This window comes from Pleurodeles waltl, chromosome 5 (assembly GCF_031143425.1).
Source record: "Pleurodeles waltl isolate 20211129_DDA chromosome 5, aPleWal1.hap1.20221129, whole genome shotgun sequence".
Classification (NCBI taxonomy): domain Eukaryota; kingdom Metazoa; phylum Chordata; class Amphibia; order Caudata; family Salamandridae; genus Pleurodeles; species Pleurodeles waltl.
In genome coordinates this window covers 1,651,602,441-1,651,623,605 of record NC_090444.1, presented here as the reverse complement: position 1 = coordinate 1,651,623,605, position 21,165 = coordinate 1,651,602,441, and positions in this window count along the sequence as shown.

The window sequence follows — 21,165 nt, the reverse complement described above, 5'->3', positions numbered from 1 at the left end:
TTATCTTTGGGGTCTTCTCTCTTTTCCTCTCATTTTCTTCCTAATGATAACTGGCATCCAGAGTGCACCCTGCCAATCTGTGTAGCCACTACCCCTGGCCCGTTCAAAATATTTTGTAAGTCACAATTCCTTGCAAGTTGTGGTGTTCACTTTGGGTACCCTCTCTCACACCCCTGTAGAATGGACTGGACCTCCCCTCTCGAATTACGTTCTCTCCTCTCTCAAATAAAGATCATAAAGCAAGCATCTATACCTACAATGATTAGCGTTCTCTTGTCAGCTATTGTTGTGCAGCTGCAACTTTAAATGACCACTGCCATAAAATGTGGTTGTCAGGGACCAGATGCTCTGAAGGTCTGTTCGGTCACCTTCTTCATTGCATGAATACTCCTCCTCCCAGTAATCACAGTGCTACCCTAAACAAAGTAGTATATATCCCCTTAAGAGGGTCACCATTTGGACAAAAGAGCCCACAAGGTGAGAACATCTCTTTGGCACTATTGAAGCTCTTGATTGAAGATAGATATTGAATGGAAAAATAACAGCAATGCACTGAATTCTACCTGACACCAGGAAGATGAACAGAACCAAGCAAACTCCTGATGTAGGCCCCAGAAGAAGTGTAGAAAACTTGGAGCACGTCTAGGACAAAAGTCAAAGTAAGGGGCAAAGAACACAATGTTAGTGATGAATGTGTTGTGATCCATTCACCATTTGGAAATCTATGAGGCTATCAGGAACTGACCCTACATAATAAGTCAGCCAAATCTTGGATTGGGAACCTCCTTTGATATTTCAGGGAAAGCCATGCATCTCAGATAGGGCCAGTATAGTAGCCCCAGCCAAACACCCTTTCTAGAATGTATGGCGTTGACCAGGTTGTAAAGGAAGAAGCCAACGTGTGATGTCCTTCAGGCAGCGTAGCTTTCTGGTTTCTCCTGCTTTAAGATTTTCTGATTCTACTAGCCAACAAACACATTTACAAGTGCTGTACGCAGGACTATACCAAAGCAGCTCAGGCGGTGTGGGTTGCCATCAGCATGTTGGTCACATACCTTGCATCAACACTGAAATTTGATATGAGCTGCTCCTCTTCCTCCTTGGCTTGCATGAAGCCTCTAGAGAGGTTATGATTTTAGTCATGCCACAGTTACAACAGTGCTTCTGCATAGATCTAAAGTCACGCCTTTTGTCCAAACTATGAAGCCTGATTCAAATTCATGTAGAAGATTAAGAGGCAGGATCATAATATGGGTTGTTGCTGACTCCCCCAAAAGATCAAATGTCTTTCAATAAAGGGAAGCAATGGTAAAACAAAAATGCACTTCCTAGAAGTGTCCAGCAGTATGGGGTAGAACTGACTTATTTTGGTACGTCTACCAGTTGTGCTATGTGATAAATATGAACAATACAACCACAGCACTCAGTTAGCAACAAACAATCATAAGGTCATGTTAACCTCAGACCAGTCCATATTGTACTTCAAAATCTTCTTTTATTGCGAAATGTCAATCTGTTTCAAGTTTCAAGTGTGCGAGTTTACCATTGTGTTAGTGACATGATACATGGTTGATAATTTCAGGTCTATGTACATATTTTCATCTTTGTACTTTGCAGCCATGATAAAGTCATTTGTGACGAAACACGTGTTGGCTGCGAGTGTGAATAAATCGAACAAGAAGAATTATATTGGAATATGAAACGGATTGACATTTTGCGATAAAAGAAGATTTTGAAGCACAGTACGGACTGGTCTGAGATTCACATGACCTTACGATTGTTTGTTGCTAACTGAGTGCTGTGGTTGTAGTGTTCATATCCCACAATAGATCAATATTGGTCCACTAGTAACAATATAAGGGCCATGTCGGTTCCTAAGTATTTCAAAAATTTGACCTGAGGAATACACATGGATGTCTGTTGCAGGTTCTGAACCCACTGACCTATCCTTCTTGAAATGACCGATGGAGTACCCGGCATGAACAAGTTTGGGATAGCTACTTCTTTGAAGTCTGGATTTGCTGATCTGACATATTAGTGTACAATTTTCAGACTCAGCTCTAACATCCCAGGAATCTAGCCAAGTCTCTCTTTGATGTCTTTGACACATACTATTCTGCTATATGCAAGGTTCTCTGCAAATAGACTATAACATGAACAATAGCACCATGCACTCATTCATGTCAGCGGTGCTGACAGCAAGCTTAGAAAGTGATGTGGACATGACGGTGGATGAGGAACAGAATCTGCCCATCTTGCAGTTTGCAACATCTTACAGTATGGTGATGTTGATAGTAAAATTGGCACCAATCTTTAGAATCTGTGCACCACACCACCCGCTGCACCCATACATTACATTAGGAAATGTGTCTGTGGGGGTCAAGGAGAGCATGGAGTCATCCCGAGACCAGCCAAGTGATATCAGCCACCACTCAAATGGAGCAACAAACAAGCTCTGCCCCTACAACAGAACACCTGGTGTGAGGATAGCTGCTGCCAGTAGAATAGTTTTTCAATGTGGAATGTGATGAAAACAAGCAAAGAGAAGAAAACACACTTATAGTTTACGGCAACACAGTAAAGAATAAAGTACAAAGATGATACATAAAATGGGTGTTAGGTGCAGCAGAATTCTCAATACAATTTTCAGCACACACTTATCCTTTAGACCAAACGCTACCTGTTACACAGCTTAATAAGAAAAAGTGAATTACTACAAACAATAGCATGCAGTTTAGGATTCCAGGATAGAAATGTTTGATCTGGAATAAGTTAGAGATTTGTGAATCTGCTATTTTTACTATTCCTGGTGGTTCTCAGGTATCAGGGAATTCTTTTATGGCATTGGAGGAAAGTTCCATGAGTGAGGAAAATTATCTAGAAAGGAAGAGCCTGAATTATCATGACAGATGGAAAGAAGAGCATCTGTATGAAAACCAATGGAGGGCGCCATCATGAAAAGCTTATTTTGTGGAAGCACATAGGTAAGATGATTCTCAAACCCTGTGACTATAAGCATCATAGTGGAGCTAGGAGTAGGCCGTGGAGTGCTGCACTTTGCATCATCTTTTGGAATTTTGCTTAGCCTCAAACTTACTGGTAGGAGAAAGTCAATATATTTCTTCCTTGTTTACCTACGATGAAATCCTTTTTTACACAGGAGCAGCAACATACTGCTTCTCTTTACATCAGTGGAGAAGAAACCTTTGGTGTGGTAGATATTTCTTTTTTGGCAACATTCATATATCTTTGTGGATTAATACTGCTTTAAGGTATGGCATGAACACACAGTAAACCACAGTGAACAAGCATCTACAAGAGGAAACACAGACTAGTCAGAGCTCAAAGTAGCAAACACAAGGAAGTCAACATCAGTCATTATATGACTTCTTGATGGCTAGTCGGTGCCTGTCTCATAATAGCTCCTATTTCATTTCCCATTCCCGTTTGCCCTCGTGGAGTACTGTTAGTTTGCTGCCATAGTTCCATGAGTTAGGTGAGTCAGTGTATTATAAGAGGTGATGACATTCTTGCAGAGTTGAGTGGTGACATGAGGAGCTATAGCTAAGAGAGAGGGGCCGTTCAGTTTTTAAAGCTTTTAAATAGGAGACAAGTGAAATGCCTATCTCAAGGGTGAAGATCAAATGTGTTAAACCTAGAATAAAGAAGAGAAAGTAGTAATGATCATGCTGTTTTTTAAAGACAGATTTACTATAGGAAATTGCTATCTTTTGTATGGTGTACCTTAGATAATTTCCCTATCTGATTTTGCTGGCTGTAAAACTCTGTGCATTTTACCACTGTTATCTAGCAGTTAAGTGTCTCTGCTCCCCTTTTAACATGGTTGGAATGGCATAATGCTAATTGTCATATTTAACTCACTTATGAGTCCATAGTATATGGTGCAAGGTGTACCAAGGGCCTATAAGTTAAATGTCACTACACGACTGCAGCACTTATGCCATCCACTACATTGATAGTGCAGACATGGCTCAAGACCACCAATGTAGCTGTCGGGCCTGCAAACCTGGATGTGCTCCAGTAAACAAATCTTAAGCCAATCATCTGCCTTTCAAGGCGCCAATGTTTGTTGTAACCCCATAAGAATGACCAAGGCTTGTTTACACAGACCAATGCTTGTTGGGACCAATGTTTAGGACACGTGTTGATCAAGCCTCTAGTATCCCTATGACTTAGACTGGGTGTGGCTGTAGTGGATTCTATTTGGCTTGCAGGCCTGTTCCCCCCTCACCTAGTGACTTTTAACCTATTTAGCCTGCTCTGTTTTAGCAAATTTATTTAATTATTTCTTACAAGATGGCTGCTATGTTTATAGTTAGGAAGATGTTTTGATTTCACGTTATCAGTGCCACTCTGTAAAGGCGTCACTATCAGCGTCAAAGACAAGTGGTATACATAGGTATTCACATCATGTTCTTTCCCACTTATGTGTAACAGGAGCATAATGTACTTTTGAAGGGAATTGTTTATATAATTGCCACCTCAAGCATGTCTTCTTATCTATTATTTGGGAACATACCCATGTCAGGGGTCCTACAAGATCTGTATAAATACATCTCACGCAGACAAGGTTACCAGAGGGATTCCAACCAGATGCCATCAACTCTATCTATGCTACACGTCACCTTGATGCAGACACAGCCTTCGTGTCCCCACAGAGTCTGATCTAGAGACCTCATTCTAAGGTAATGAGGGTTGGGGGCTCTTCTCATGAACATGGTACTGGCAGATTAGGTTTAACACACCTAGCTCTCTTTAGGTTCAAGATTAGAGTCATCATGCTGGGGTATTAAGGCCTATTTCACATCTCATGTTATTGCAAGGTGGGGGGGTTTGTATTCACGACTCTCGTTTTCACAATTCTGTTTCTTGCATTGTTCAGTTTCCTAATCTTTGCAGCTCATGCAATTTACAGTAGATTGCAGTCTTGTTATTAAAACCTATTGAACATTTTACTACATCTCCTTCATTGCCTGTGGGTGACTGAGACTTGTTACTCATGTGAGAAAAGGGAAATCTTTGTCTAGGAAAGTAGCCCCTTTTTAGTATGGTTACCCCCACTTTTTGCCTGATGTCAGTATGTTTTGACTGTGTTCACTGGGGTCCTGCTAACCAGGACCCCAGTGACTGAGCTCTCTCCCTCTAAATTTGGTTGCTAGGACTTCACACACCCCACATTTGGCATACTGGTGCCCCCATCTAAGTCTCTAGTGTATGGTACCCAGGTACTCAGGGCACTGGGGGACGTAGGGTTCCCCATGGGCCGCAGCATGTATTATGCCACCTTTGGGACCCATGTAAAATGTATCTACAGGCCTGCCATTGCAGCTTGCATGAAAAGGTGCATGCACCCTTTCACTTCAGGTCACTACACCAGGTCAGAGGGCAGGGTGCAGGTAACTGTGTGTGAGGGCACCCTTGCATAAGCAGAGGTGGCCCTATGAACTCCAGCTCCATTTTCCTGGACTTCTTAAGTACCAGGAAGCCATATTTTGTGTGTACTGAACACAGATTACTACCTGTGTCCAGGTGCATTGTGGTAACTCTGAACCTAGGCATGTATGGTATCAAACATTGTTGAATCACACCCCAATACTGTTGCCAGTATTGGTTGTATGATTTCATGCACTCTGGGGACTCCTTAGAGGACCCACAGCATTGGTCCTACCAGCCTTCTGGGGTTTTCCGGGCAGCCCACGCTGCTGCCACCCCTCAGATGGGTTTCTGCCCTCCTGCTGCTTAACCAGCTCAAGCCAAAGGCAGAACAAAAGATTTACTTTGGGAGAGGGAGGCAACACCCTCTCCCTTTGGAAATAAGTGTTACAAGGCTTGGGTTGGGTAGCGTCCCTAAGCCAATGGTATGCTTCGAAGGGCACATTTGGTGCCCTCCTTGCATAAACCAGTCTGCACCAGTTCAGGGACCTCCAGCCCCTGCTCTGGAGTGAAACTGGACAATGAAAAGGGGAGAAACCGTTCCCCTTCCCATCACCACCCCAGGGGTGGTGCCCAGAGCTCCTCCAAGTGGCCACTTGATTCTACCATCTTGAATCCAAGGTGGGCAGAGGCCTCTGGGAGTGTCTGAGTGGCCAGGCCAGGCAGGTGACATTACAGCCACCTCCTGATAGGTGGTCACCTTGCTAGGTGACTAATCCCCCATCCAGGGCTATGCAGGGTCTTCCTCTTGGGTGGGTCCTCAGATTCAACATGCAAGACTCTAGCAGGATTCCTCTGCAATTTTTACTTTGACTCCTGGCCACTGGAACTGCAAATGGACTTCACAGAAGCCTACAATATGCAGTTACAGCGATGACTCTGCTCTGCAACATTGTTTTTCTGGCTCCTTCCAGCAACTGCAACACTTCCCCAGCTGTGCATCCTCTGAGGTAAATGAGCCTTCAGCCTGCACAAGAAGCAAGAAGGAATCTCCCTTGGAGTGAAGGAGTCACTCCCCTGTATCCGCAGGTAACAACTACAATGATGACCGGCTGCGTGGATCTCCTCTCTTCCAGAGCTGTGTGGATCCTGCATTATGGGTGGTAGTCTAGAGTGGTCCCATTGGTGCTCTCTATCAGCTATCCAACTTTGGAGATGGTACGTCCTTGCCTCTCCACTCAGGACAGTACCCCCATGCAATGCATCTCTTGTAGCTACAAAGGCTTGTTGGCATCTTCTGCAAGGGATTTTCAGGCTCTGTGTAGCCCCAGCCCCCAGCACTCTTCCCTGCAATGCTCATCCCTCTGTATGCTTCTCCGTCAATGTGGATTTTCTTTCTAGGTGTGCTGCAAAGGCCTCACCTCGACTCCTGTACTTGCTGCCTTTGGGTCATCTGTGGGGGCTGCCTCCTCTTTCTGTGACTCTCCTCACTGCTGAAAGGCACCCGGGACTCCACTCTGAGGGTTGAGTCCCACCGGACCTTGCTGGTCCCCAGCAGCTCTTCATTTCATCTCCAATAACATTTGTCTTTTCCAAGGCTTGTTGGTGGTTTTTCCACACCACTGACTGACTGCAATCCTTCTTCCGATGTGGGACGTAGACTGCATCACTCCAGGAACTCTGCAGCTGCTCCAGGGCTGCACTGCTGACTGTCTTCGCCTACCGTCGACCTGGTCCTGCATCCACAGACAGGTGGGTAGTGGCTCCTAACACCACCAGACACTCCAATGTGAAATGGACTTGGTCCCTTTTCTTTCCAGATCTTCTTCTTCCACAGTTGGTTTCTTGCAGTCTTGTCCCGGTCTTGCAATATCCTTCATGCATTGCGCCACTTTGTAAATATGGTGTGGGGAAAATGGCACTCTAGCGCCGCCTTAGCATCAATAAAATGATGCTATGGCGGCGCTATGGTGGCACTAGGGCCTCTTAAATATGCCCCTACGTATGATCATGCAGGAGGTCTTCGATGTCATCAAAAAAGACAAAGACCAAAAAGGACTCCACTCGGCATGAGTCCGAATGCCTAGCGGGTTGGCAGAAGGATTCACGGAGTAGAAGTGTGCAGTAGTCTCAAAGGCAGAGGAACCCACTTAGGTGGCACCATCCATTGCGTCTAATGATGTTGGTGTCATAAAGTTCACAAGTGGTGGCTCATAAGTTGCCTCACGAATAAACCTCAGTCTCAATGTGCATGACCGTAAATTAACTCTCACCGAGAACATTACCAGTTCCTTGTCCACAGGAGGCACATACTGTAGGTGCGTTTTTGAAGAAGCACCAGATGTAATGGAATACAGCTGCACACACTAAAAGACTGCTCTGAATGACAATGACGAATCGCTCTCCAGCTGCTCCAGCAAGGGAGCACCAAAGTACAGCACACATGACACATCTGGGATGGTGGTAGCTCCATCACTCTGCTTTTCTGAGAAGGGACAGCCACTGCGTATCAAAAATATCAGCAACAGAATTCAGCCAACTAGCGCCAAATTTATTGGGAATTCACCAAAAATAAAAGTGAATGTATGGCTGAAGCTGTCACTCCAAACACGGTCTGGAAGGTGCCGACAAATCCAGAACCGACAGCTTTAAAGAAGTGAACAATCCAGTAGTGTCAGATGCCTTGAAAATTCTGGCCACCAATTCTTCAAAGTGCTTGGGGAAGTTGGTATTTAATATGGACTGTATCTCAGCCAATGATCTTGCTATCTGAAGATTATACGTCTCCTTTGCCGATGTAAGAGCTACTTGTTTTTGGAACAATAGCTCCTTTAGTATGCTAAGCTTGTCAAAATTCACACTAAAAGTTGAAATGTATTGCATTATTGTATTGTATTAGGCACTACACATTACACAGAGGTGACGATGTTAAACTTCGGCCATCAGAGCTAGGAGATCAACAAGATTGTGCAAACAGCCATGTCTTTAATTGTTTGCAGAATGTCAATTCCAATTCAGCAGTCCACAAGGTAGTAGGCATAGAATTCTATAGCTTGGAAACATTATACCAAAAGATCAGCTGCTCACTCTCTGGATCAGCGGAACTATTCCTAGGCAGGCGTTGAAAGAACGCAAGCATTTTGTAGGGATATAAGGAGTGATCCATGCATTCACCCTCTGGTTGAGTGATCTACGTTCAATGCATAGGGATTTAAATTTAATTATTTGACCAACCGGCAGCCAGTGTAGCAACTTTAGAGCTCGTTGGGCGTACTGAAATTAAGAGATGTTACATATAAGACGGGCAGCATCATTCTGCACCATTTGTGGTTTGTCAACTGTTGATTTTGGAGCGCCCAAATAAAGCGCTACTCCATAGTCCAGTCATGCCAGAATGAGTCCTTGGACTGCTAGTCTTTTGGACCGGGACGGGAGAAAGTATAACATTTTCGTAAGAGCTCTCAACTTCCCAAAGCAGGTAGCAGCCACTTTTGTTGCTTGGATGTTCATGGTGAAAGTCTTTTTCCGGCCAAACGCCTAGACTTTTTACCTCCGGCTTTGGTGTTGGTAGGCTTTCCCAGACTTATCATATTTCAAGATGGGCTACATAGAATCAGGAGCTCTGTTTTCTCCCCATTGAGTTTCCAAGTTGAACTGCTCATCCAATTAGCTACATTCGTAATGCAAAAGCCAAGAGAGAGAGGTTGAGCTTCCTTTACATGGCTCACCTAAAAATAAGTTGGATATCGTCAGCAGATGATACTAGCAAGATACCATGTGCAAGGACCCAACAAGTTACCATTTGAGAAAATGAAATTGCATAGGCAATGCCAGGCTTCATGCAGCTTTGATAATTCTGAACCACATAACTTCCATTCAAAAGTATAAGAAATACCAGACAAATTAAAGGGACAGGAATACCCTTCAGAAAGCACGTCAAGTTGCCGACTTGAGCGTTGAAAACTCCATGCAGGGACACTTGCTTGCAGATCATTGAATGACTAACAGTAGTCTCACATTCATTACTGCTAAGAAAGACCTCCATTTTGCCATTGAGACATCTTGTTTTGAAGGGCAACTCCCACTCTACATGTAAGTAACTGTCTCCTATCTGCTCATATCTGCCCACAGCAAGATATTTCAAATGTTTGATGAAATGAAAAGTGGACATAGGCAAATTTAAAACTCCATGTACTAACCATACTGATGATGATGTTTCTGCCACAGTAAAAGGCAGCTCTTCTAGCTTTTCGATATTAAGCATTGTGTTAGTAGCTTCCTTATTATCCATTATCTGTTGTTCTCTAGACAAATTAAAGGCAGCAAATAGATCACTACTGTTAATGTTTTCCATGGCACACAGTCATTTTTCAGAACCTGCAGTGTCCAACCTAGCTGCATAGTGGAATGCAGCTCACTTTGCTTATGTTGCAAAAAGGACATGGCATTCTGAAAGATGTCAGTCGCAGAAGACACAATGTTATTTAGGGTATAAATTCTGTTGGACAGAGTGTTAATGCTATTGTTAGAAATGGGTCTTTGGTTGACAGTCAGGTTACCCCCTGTTCAAGCAAGGACCCTCAGTCTGGTCAGGGTAAAAGAAAATCACCCTCAGCTAACCCTTGCTCACCCCCTTGGTAGTTTGGCAGAGCAGTAGGCTTAACTTCAGAGTGCTAGGTGTAAAGTATTTGTACCAACACACACAGTAACCTAATGAAAACACTACAAAATGACACAACACCAGTTTAGAAAAATAGGAAATATTCATCTAAACAAAACAAGACCAAAACGACAAAAATCTGACATACACAAGTCAAGTTATGAATTTGTAAAGATTAAACTCAAAAATAGCGCTTAGAAACACAAAATGCTTCGATGAGGTGTTAACACGGCATCATGACGGAGTCGTTCCCAACAAGCCGACACCAGCGGCGCTGGACACGGAGTCGTGTAGACCCCCAAGTACAGTATCTTTGGTGAAGAGTGAAAACAAGCTGATGCAGGAAGACGGGGATTGCAGCGTCTGTGCAAAACGTTGAACGACGTGGTGCGGCGACTTCCACGGAGTCGTGGACTTCAGCGGGGCTGCAGCGGCGTTGGGCCTGCGAAGGTCGTCGCATTCCAGCGAAGATCACAGAGTCAGTTGCAGGCGGCATCACCGGATTCAGCAGCGGCGTCGGTCCAAAGTTTTCCGAAGTCGATTTCCTTGGATTTCCACCAGCTTTCCTTTCAAGGGTCCAGGGACTGGATAGGGCACCACTTGTCCGAGCAGGAGTCTCTCCAGAGACTCCAGGTGCTGGCAGAGAGAAGTCATTGCTGTCCCTGAGACTTCCAACAACAGGAGGCAAGCTCTAAATCAAGCCCTTGGAGATTTCTTCTCAAGATGGAATGCACACAAAGTCCAGGCTTTGCCCTCTTACTCTGGCAGAAGCAGCAACTGCAGGATAGCTCCACAAAGCACAGTGACAGGCAGGGCAGCACTTCTCCTCAGCTCTTCAGCTCTTCTCCAGGCAGAGGTTCCTCTTGTTTCCAGAAGTGTTCTAAAGTCTGTGGTCTTGGGTGCTCTTCTTACACCCAATTTCTCCTTTGAAGTAGGCCTACTTCAAAGTAAAGTCTCTTTTGAATGTGAAATCCTGCCTTTCCCAGGCCAGGCCCCAGACACTCACCAGGGGGTCGGAGACGGCATTGTGTGAGGACAGGCACAGGCCTTTCAGGTGTAAGTGACCACTCCTCCCCTCCCTCCTAGCACAGATGGCTCATCAGGAAATGCAGTCTACACCCCAGCTCCTTTTGTGTCACTGTCTAGTGTGAGGTGCAACCAGCCCAACTGTCAAACTGACCCAGACAGGGAATCCACAAACAGGCAGAGTCACAGAAATGGGATAAGCAAGAAAATGCTTACTTTCTAAAAGTGCCAGTTTTAAATGCACAATCTTAAAATCAACTTTACTAAAAGATTTATTTTTAAATTGTAAGCGCAGGGACCCCAAACTCCATATATCCATCCGCTCCCAAAGGGAAGCTACACTTTAATCAGATTTAAAGGTAGCCCCAATGTTAACCTATGAGGTGGATAGGCCTTGCAACAGTGAAAAACGAATTTAGCAATATTTCACTGTCAGGACATATAAAACACATTACTATATGTTATACCTCACCCATACACTGCACCCTGCCCTTGGGGCTACCTAAGGCCTACCTTAGGAGTGCATTACATGTAAGAAAAGGTATGGTTTAGGCCTGGCAAGTGGGTACACTTGCCAAGTCAAATTTACAGTTAAAACTGTACACACAGACACTGCAATGGCAGGTCTGAGACATGATTACAGAGCTACTTATGTGGGTGGCACAACCAGTGCTGCAGGCCCACCAGTAGCATTTGATTTACAGGCCCTGGCACTCCTAGTGCACTTTACTAGGGACTTACTAGTAAATCAAATATGCCAATCATGGATAAACCAGTTGCATACAATTTACACAGAGAGCATATGCACTTTAGCACTGGTTAGCAGTGGTAAAGTGCTCAGAGTTCAAAAGCCAACAGCAACAGGTCAGAAAAAATAGGAGGCAGGAGGCAAAAAGATTGGGGATGACCCTGCATAAGCAAAAAAGTCCAACAGCTATTATCAACAAGAGCTAAAGCCTTTTCATGTTTTCCTTATCTATCTGCCTTAAATGGGCAGCAGCTTCCATTTGGGAAAGGTTCTAGATTTCATTATAAATGGCATATAGGAATTGTTTCAAGCGTGGCTTTCTTGGACCTAACACGAAATCTTATGTCTACTTCCTCTGACAGGAGACTACGATGTTCCTTCCCTGCTGCTAAGGTGGAAGAGTATAACCCGTGTTGGCATAGTTTACCCACACTATGGCTCTCATTATGACATTGGCGGTAAATCCCACTTACCGCCATGCTGACTGCTGCCAACATACAGCCGCTGCAGCAGATATCCGTTCACCATATTATGACACACACACACCAATCCGTCACTATTAAGCCACAGACACAAGTCCGCCACACCAAAGGTCAGTGATAAACTGGCGTAATCCAAAACCACACTGTTACGCCAACAGAACAACGCCCACCACATTATGAACCATGAGTCACCACGGCGGACATTCAATGGTGGTAATCCATTGGCAGTACATACCAATACGCTCAAAATACACACACACAAACAAAACAACACCACTTTGGACAATTCAAACAACATACACCTGACACACATACACACACCACACCACCCACTCACACCACTATAAAACACACTCCCACATTACCCACAACCCTTTACCATTATAAATAATTGCCACCAGAGAGAGACAGCAAGACAACTGACACAAATAGAGCTGCATACCACTCATACCTACACACCACTCACGCACCCCACATCACACACCCCAACACATTACCCTACACACCCTCACCTACACACTTCACAGAACAACCATGGCACCACAAAGACATCCCCGATTCTCAGAGGAGGAGCTAAGGGTTATGGTGGAGGAAATCATCAGGATAAAGCCTCAGCTATTTGGAGCACAGGTGCAGTAGATATCAATAGCTAGGAAGATGGAGCTATGGCGGAGAATCATGGACAGGGTCAGCACCATGGGACACCACCCCAGAACTATGGATGACATCAACAAGAGGTGGAAAGACCTACGGGGGAAGGTACATTCCATTGCAGCAAGACACCAACTCACTGTAGGACTGGACTCTGGTAAGTCAACTCTATATTACTATTACCATCCTACCTGCATGCTACCACATATGCCCACCCCCACCCTCACCCTCACTCCCATCATTCTACCACCTCCTACACACCCTACCATCACATCCCACTCATTTCAATGCCAAGCCCTGCATGCACTACCAATGCATGGACATCACTCATAGCCCTGCACGGACACCAATCACCAAAGTATGCACACTAGAGAGAATCAGCTAGCCCACAATATACCAACTTACACAAGTGAAAGCTGCCAGGGCAAATACAACCAAATAGGGCAACCCACTGCTGCACAATATGTCACACACAGAAACAATAACATATCATTTACATCCCCACAGGTATCCCAGCCAATGTCACCGGAGAAGAGCTGCCAGCACTATCCAGTCCCCCAACTGAAGAAGCCCACAGTGATGACAGCAACTCTGGTCACCTACATCTGGATGACCGACCTGGCCCAACAGGGACCTCTGGACAGTCGGTTACCCAGGCCCAGTCACATACCACCACAAAGCCTCCTCCATCTGGAAACACTACCACAGCACCCACCCAACGTACCCATACCTCTGTCCCCAGGACACATCAATCAGCAGTGTGTCCACCTCTACAGGGACCCCAGGGCACACCTCATACCCAAGACAATCAGGGACCTGGGGTCAGTGGCAGTGGGCACACACTTCAGGGGACAGAGGCACAGGACATCAGGGACACTGGGAGGACTGCTGTGTGTCTGGGGGAGGACAGGCCCAGGGAACCGACTCTCCAGGAGGCACTCACTAACATCCTAGGAGCCTACCAACATTCCCAGGACACAATGGTCCGGATCTGGGACAATGTGCAGGAGAACAGGCAGCTGCAGGAGGGACAGTACCAGGGGATCAGGTGGGACTTGAGCCATCAACACCACAGTGGTCTCCATTGTAGGGGTGCTGGCAGACATGGCCAACATTATGAGGGAGGCAGTCTCACACCAGCGGGCCCCTGCCACTAGCCAGACATCTGAACTGCCTTCAGCCTCCGCTGCTGCTACTGGACAGGATGCCCCCTACAGGACTCACAGGCCACCAGCACCCCTCTCCCTGCAGAAGAAGAACCATCCCGCAAACGTTCCCTGCGATCCAGGCAGAAGCCAGAGACTATTGCCAAGACCCCCGCCAGGAAATGAGACTCTCCTGATTGTCACCCTCGTGTCCCACCCTGTCCACCTTGAACTGCCATTGCTCTCCTTCCTATGTCCCCTTGGACAATGCACCTGTGCTATAAATAGACTGGAACAATACCCTTGACTTTGCCTCTATCATCACTCCATCCCACTGCTCTTGCCCCTCTTCTTCTTAGCACTTCAATAAACAACCTTGGAAAAATACAAGTATGGAGTATGTCACATTTTTAAAGTATGTATTCGATTAACCAGGTTCAAACATTGCAATTCAACTGTACAGTAAGTGTGCACATAGGAAAGACCTGTAGTTGGCTGCAGTGATCACACCAGGAGCTATAGTGGGGCACCTACATCTGTAAAATGAATTGGCAAAGGGTACAGTAAATGGGCATTGAAGTGGGAAATAACAGCATGCCAGTGCCAAAGAATTTCAAAATCATGACAATGAACTGTGAAGTAACACTGTCTTACCTGTGTGCCATTAGACGTATTGTCGTATCACTGCTGTTCTGTTGTCCTCATCCTCATCCTCTGCCTCCTCATCCTCACTGTCCACAGGGTCCACTGCTTCCACATAGGCATCTCCAGCCTCCTCCTGCAGAAAAGGCATATGGCGTTTTAGGGCAAGGTTATGCAACATGCAGCATGCCACTATCATCTGGCAGACCTTCTTGGGTGAGTAGCACAGGGATCCACCTGTTAGATGGAGGCACCTGAACCTGGCCTTCAGGAGGCCAAAGGTTCTTTAAATTATCCTCCTTGTTCACCCATGTGCCTCATTGTAACATTCTTCTGCCCTTGTCCTGGCATTCCTCACATGGGTCAGTAGCCATGATAGGTTGGGGTAACCAGAGTCACAAACTTTTGCCACACACTATTCCATATGGTCCACATCATACCCATACACCAAAATCTACTGAGTGTGAACCAGGGCTCACCTATTAGCCACACCCTGTGCCTCTGTAGTTGGGCCATCACATTTGGGATGCTGCTATTCCTCAGGATAAAGGCATCATGCACCGATGCAGGATACTTCGCATTGACATCGGAGATGTAGTGGTCCGCCAAGCACACTATGGGGGTTATTCTAACTTTGGAGGAGTGTTAATCCGTCCCAAAAGTGACAGTAAAGTGACGGATATACCACCAGCCGTATTACGAGTTCCATAGGATATAATGGACTCGTAATACGGCTGGTGGTAAATCCGTCACTTTTCCGTCACTTTTGGGACGGATTAACACCTCCTCCAAAGTTAGAATAACCCCCTCTATGTACATTCATTGAGTGGAAAATCTTATGATTTCTGAACACCTGTTCATTTTGATGGGGGGAACAAATGCAATATGTGTTCCATCAATCGCACCAATTATGTTGGGGATATGTCCCATTGCACAGAAGTCAGCCTTCACTGTGGCCAAATTTTCCACCTGGGGGAAAAAATGTAGCTGGACATGTGTTTAATCAGGGCAGACAACACTCTTGTCAGCACTATTGAGAACATTGGCTGTGACATTCCTGTTGCCAAGCCCACTGTCACTTGGAAAGAACCAGTTGCCAGGAAATGAAGCACTGATAGAACTTGCACAAAAGGGGGGATCCCAGTGGAGTGACCGATAGCAGATATCAGGTCAGGCTCCAATTGGGCACACAGCTCTGTGATTGTGGCCCTGTCCAGTCTATAGCTGAGGATAATGTGCCTGTCCTCCATTGTTGCCATGTCCATCAGGGGACTGTACACAGGGTCTTGTCTCCATCTCCTATTCATCCGCAGCGGTAGCAATCTAAGGGACAAGAGAGTGAGGAGCCGGTCACAAACTGAACAATGGGCCTATAACCGTACAATGTATGATATCAATTTGTAATGGGTCAGTGAGATTTGTCCTGTATATCCAAATTTAACTGTGATGCAGTTATTATCCAGGGCCTGCCCACCCCCCCGGAATGGCGTCCACCTGTCCTGTGTGGAGGGGCAGGTGGAAGTGAGGTAATTCTGCTGACGTTGTGTGCCATGGCGGGAGGTGGTCGGGAACCGCCGTGCAACTCCTCACTGGTTAACATTGGGCCCTATGGGGTACAGTGGCCATTGGTGATGTACGCCGGCGGTGACGGTATGCACCGCCGCGGACGTGACCGCCATTTTCTATCTGATCACTCACTTGCTACCTGACCTCCAACAGGATAGGACCTACACTGCAAGTGCTGCTGTGACCTGTGTCTGGAACCTACCATGGCCTGTGTGACTGGGGGAAGGGTCTCTGCCTTCACCTCGGTGGACTTGGAGTGACTGGTGGATGGGGTCCTACCCCAGTACGGACTGCTGTATGAGCCTCCAGACCAACAGGTGAGTACACTGTGGACACGATGCATGTGGCATGAATGCATGGGGTCGTGTGTGTGAAGGCCTCGTGTAGGGGGTGGGTGGATGTCCTCTGAGCGGCGTATTGGTTGTGTGAAAATGGTGATGTGAAGGGGTATGGTGGGCCAAAAGTGTAATAGGCTGGACTGTCTGACTGATACTATTTTCCTGTGTGTATTTCCTCTGCAGGTCAGCACCTGAAGGGTATATGGCTTGCCATCGCCAAGGACATGCAGAGCACCCACTGTCAGAAATGGTGGGAGGACCTGAGATGCTGTGCATGGAAGACGGCGGAGGCCCAGCTGGGGATGGCCTCCCAACGAGGAAGGGTTGCCTGTCAAACCCTGCCCCCCCCTACTGGCCCACATACTGCCAGTGGCCTATCCGAGATGGATGGGTGCATGAGAGCTTCACAGCAGCCACAAGGGGGTGAGTACAGTTCCCATCATTACAACTTACGCACGGTAGGTTGGTATCTGGGTGGGGGATGTGTGTCAGTGGGTGCCCCTAGGCCAGGCCTGACATTGCAGCATAGGTACCCTGGTGGCTAGGGTTCAGAAGGGAGAATCTTGCTACCTAGCTCGTAGGCATCCACAACTGGTCAGGGCTGCGTGAGTTTCAGGTGTGCTGCATTTGGCGGTGTGTGCCGCTCCGCATGCCTTGGTGGCTAGCAATATAAATGGTAGTGCAATGCATAGTGCGTAGGGCTGTTACCAGTGTGTGAGAGTGGTGTTTACGCCAAAGGTGGTGTTGGTGCAGCCATTGACCAAGTGTATCCTTTGTCTCTTCCCCCCCATTTTTGTTTTGTCTCCCTGTCCTTATGTGCATTAGCATTACCTGGCGGAGAAGCAGAGGCACTGGTGATGGAGAGAGCTGCATCCAACAGGTCCCAGGAGGCAGAGTCCACCGATGGTGAGAGCACCAGTGGGATGGACGACGAGGGGAGCCCGACAGGTCCGTCACAGATACCTCCTCCGATAGAAGCTCCCTGGTGGTGGCGGACACCTCTGTTACCACCCCAGCTACAGGTACAGCCGCCACCCCCTGTACCAGCACCGCACTCCCAGCAGCCCCTCATTGTGTTGCTCATGCCCGCTCACCATGGAGGGAGGGCATCTCCTTCGCCCCAGGCACCCCAGGCCCTGCCCCTGTTAGCCCTGCTGCCCTGAGTGAGGAGGCTATTGACCTCCTGAGATCCATCTCTGTAGGGCAGTCAACCACTGTGAATGCCATCCAGGGGCAGTCAGCCCAGATGCAACAGACTAATGCATTTCTGGAGGGCATTCACACTGGCTTGGTGGCCCAACAGAGATCGATCCAGGCTCTGGCCTCCTCTCTGATGGCAGCCATTGTCCCTGTACCCACCCTCCCCCCTCCAACCTCCTCTTCCCAATCCCATTCCCCTCAACTCTAACCTATCCCAAGCACACAGGCAGACGAGCATGCACACAAGACAACACACAGGAGTGGCACGGGCAAACACAAGCACAACACATCATTCCACAGGCATTCACACAAATACCATCCAGATGCAGACATACCAACATCCACAATTTCCACTGTCTCCCCACTCCTCCTCCTCCACCTCCCTCCCAGTTCCATCTACACTCACACCTGCATGCACTACATCTTCATCCACTACCAGCATCACCACCACACCTAGCAGAACACCCACCTCACTGGCAGACACCTCCACAACAGCCATTCACACATCCCCTGTGTACTCTCCCACTGTGTCTGTCCCCCCCAAAGAACACAAATGCAAGCACTCAGACACCCAACAGTCATCCACCTCAACAGCATCCAGCCCATGCACCTGCACCCAAACTCAGCAGACAGACACCTCCTACAACCACTCCATCTTCCTCCACTCCCAAACCTTCTCCCTCTTCCTGCCCCAATGTCCTTAAGAGGCTTTTCCTATCCACCATTGACCTCTTACCTACCCCTCCCCCCCTCGTCCTTCACGTCTGGCCAGGGTGGCAAAAACCCAGGCAAGCACCTCAACCAACCAGTCAACGGGCCCAGCAGTCTCCACACCCACTCATGGTGGGAACGGATCCAGGGCACATATCTAGAGGGTGAAGGAGCTTGCACCAGGCAGCCTCAAGGAAAGGGTGCCTGCCCCAGCTGCTGCCCGACAGAGCAAGGAGCCAGCCCCAGCTGCTGCCAGGTAGGGCAAGGGACCAGCCCCAGCTGCTGCCAGGAAGGGCAAAGAGCCAGCCCCAACTGCTGCCAGGAAGGGAAAGTAGCCAGCACCAGCAGGCAGGAAGGACAAGGGGCCTGGGGCAGGGACTCTGACGGAGCCTCTACCACCAACCATGGTTGTGCAGCCGTCCACCACCACCAGTAGGCAGCCACCGAGGCTGCAAGGGATGGGCTGGAGCCACCCCTCACCAGCAGCAGCACCACCACCACCACCACCAGTGGGAAGCTGTCCGAGGCTGCAGGGGATGGGCTGGAGCCTCCCCCCACCAGCAGCACCACCACGACCATCACCACTGAGCAGCCGTCCGAGGCTGCAGGGGATGGGTTGGAGCCTCCCCCCACCAGCAGCAGCACCACCACCACTGAGCAGCCGTCACCGCTGGCAGACGGTATGTAGTCCTGCCTCCATGGGTTGCTGTGTGGCCTGGCCCCTGCAAATCCAGTGGGTATGACACCCACCTGAGAGACTGTGACCTTGCACTCCCCAGGATCAAGAGCACAGGGCACAATGGCCCCTCCATAACCAGTGGGTCAAACACCCACCAGTCCCAGCCTCCCCAAGATCAAGAGCACAGGGCACGATGCCCCCTCTAGAACTAGTGGGTCAGACACCCACCAACCCCAGCCTCCCTAGGATCAAGAACACAGGACACCATGCCCCCTCCAGAACCAGTGGATCAGACACCCGCCAACCCCAGCCTCCCCAGGAACAAGAGCACAGGGCACGATACCCCCTCCAGAACCAGTGGGTCTGACAGCCACTCAAGAGACTGTGGCCTATCACTCCCCAGGACCAGGCACAGGGCATGTTGCCCCCTCCATAACGAAGGGGTCAAGTCACCCACTTGAGAGACTGTGGTCTTGCACTCCCCAGAACCAAGCACAGGGCATGTTGCCCCCTCCAGAGCATGTGGTGAAGTCACCCACTTGAGAGACTGTGGCCTTGCACTCTCCAGGACCAAGCACAGGGCATGTTGATCCCTCCAGAGCATGTGGGCAAGTTACCCACTCAAGAGACTGTGGCCTTGCACTCCCCAGGACCAAGCACAGGGCATGTTGCCCGCTCCAGAGCATGTGGACAAGTCAACCACTCAATAGACTGTGGCCTTGCACTCCCCAGGACCAAGCACAGGCCATGTTGCCCCCTCCAAGACCAGTGGTCTTGTTCCATCTGCCGGCTGAGGTGCCCCCCATCCCCTGTCCCCCTGAGGTGCCTGCCTATTTTCCAGCTGATACCCCTGTAGTGTTGATGCAGGTGACAAGTGGGCCCTTGGACTTTGGCCTGTGGCCCTGTGGCCCACGCACACTGAGGACTGAGCAGTGTCCCTTGAACTGTACAATTGTATATACCAGTTACATTGCATATTTCTTATTTATACTGTGTTTATCTTATTACACTCACTTTAGTAAATTTATGTTGTCCTTGCATTATTCAACCGAGGTATGGGGTAATTATGTTTTATTACTGCAGCTGTTTGTGTGTATTGTGTTGGGGATGTGTGTGTGGTGAGTGTGTGTCACTCTCTTTTTCCTTCCCCCTCCCTTGTGTGCTTGGCAGCAGTACTCACCATCGACGTCTTCGCCGTCGTAGGTGTTCGTGGTGGAGCAGCACATAGAAAATCATGGGGAAGACATGCAGCTCAGGCTCCATGGCAGTGTGGTTGTTCCCTGTGTCTCCAATGGTGAATCCTTTCACTTCTGTCCCGTGTTTCCGCCAGGCTTTTGAGGTCATTGGTACCGCCCCAGAAAAGGTGGCGATTTCCTGTGTCTTAATACAGTGGGCGGAACATTGACTTCCGCCTAGCTGTGGATGGCGGTCAGTGTGGTAAAGTGGCTATCTATCTGAGTTCTCACCACCATGGTCATAATTTGGCGGTAATTACTGCCAGCCAGTTGGTGGTATTACCGCCACTTTTACACCGACCACCAGGGTTGTAATGAGGGCCTATATGTACTGACAGTACCGAAGTGTTGACCTGAGACAAAGCAAGGGTGTGGCCAGCTAGTCCTGAAACCCCCTAAGGAATCAACAAAACGTGCCTGGCAACCATTTGTATTCTGTGGCCTCAATAACCACCCGCCGAGACTGGAAAGTGAGGAATTAAAGGTCCATTCTGAACCCCCCAAGCATTCAATACTTCTTCAGTGACATTTCAAAATGTTTGCCTATTATCAAATTTGGTTGGTGTGGGGAAACTGGGCACGTTCATTTGTTTAATTTTTGCTAACCCTAAGCAGGATGTTTGCTGGAGAGTTTTATTCAAAGATATGGTTTGTGAGAGAATAAGGCATGCTCTAAATAAAGCTTTCC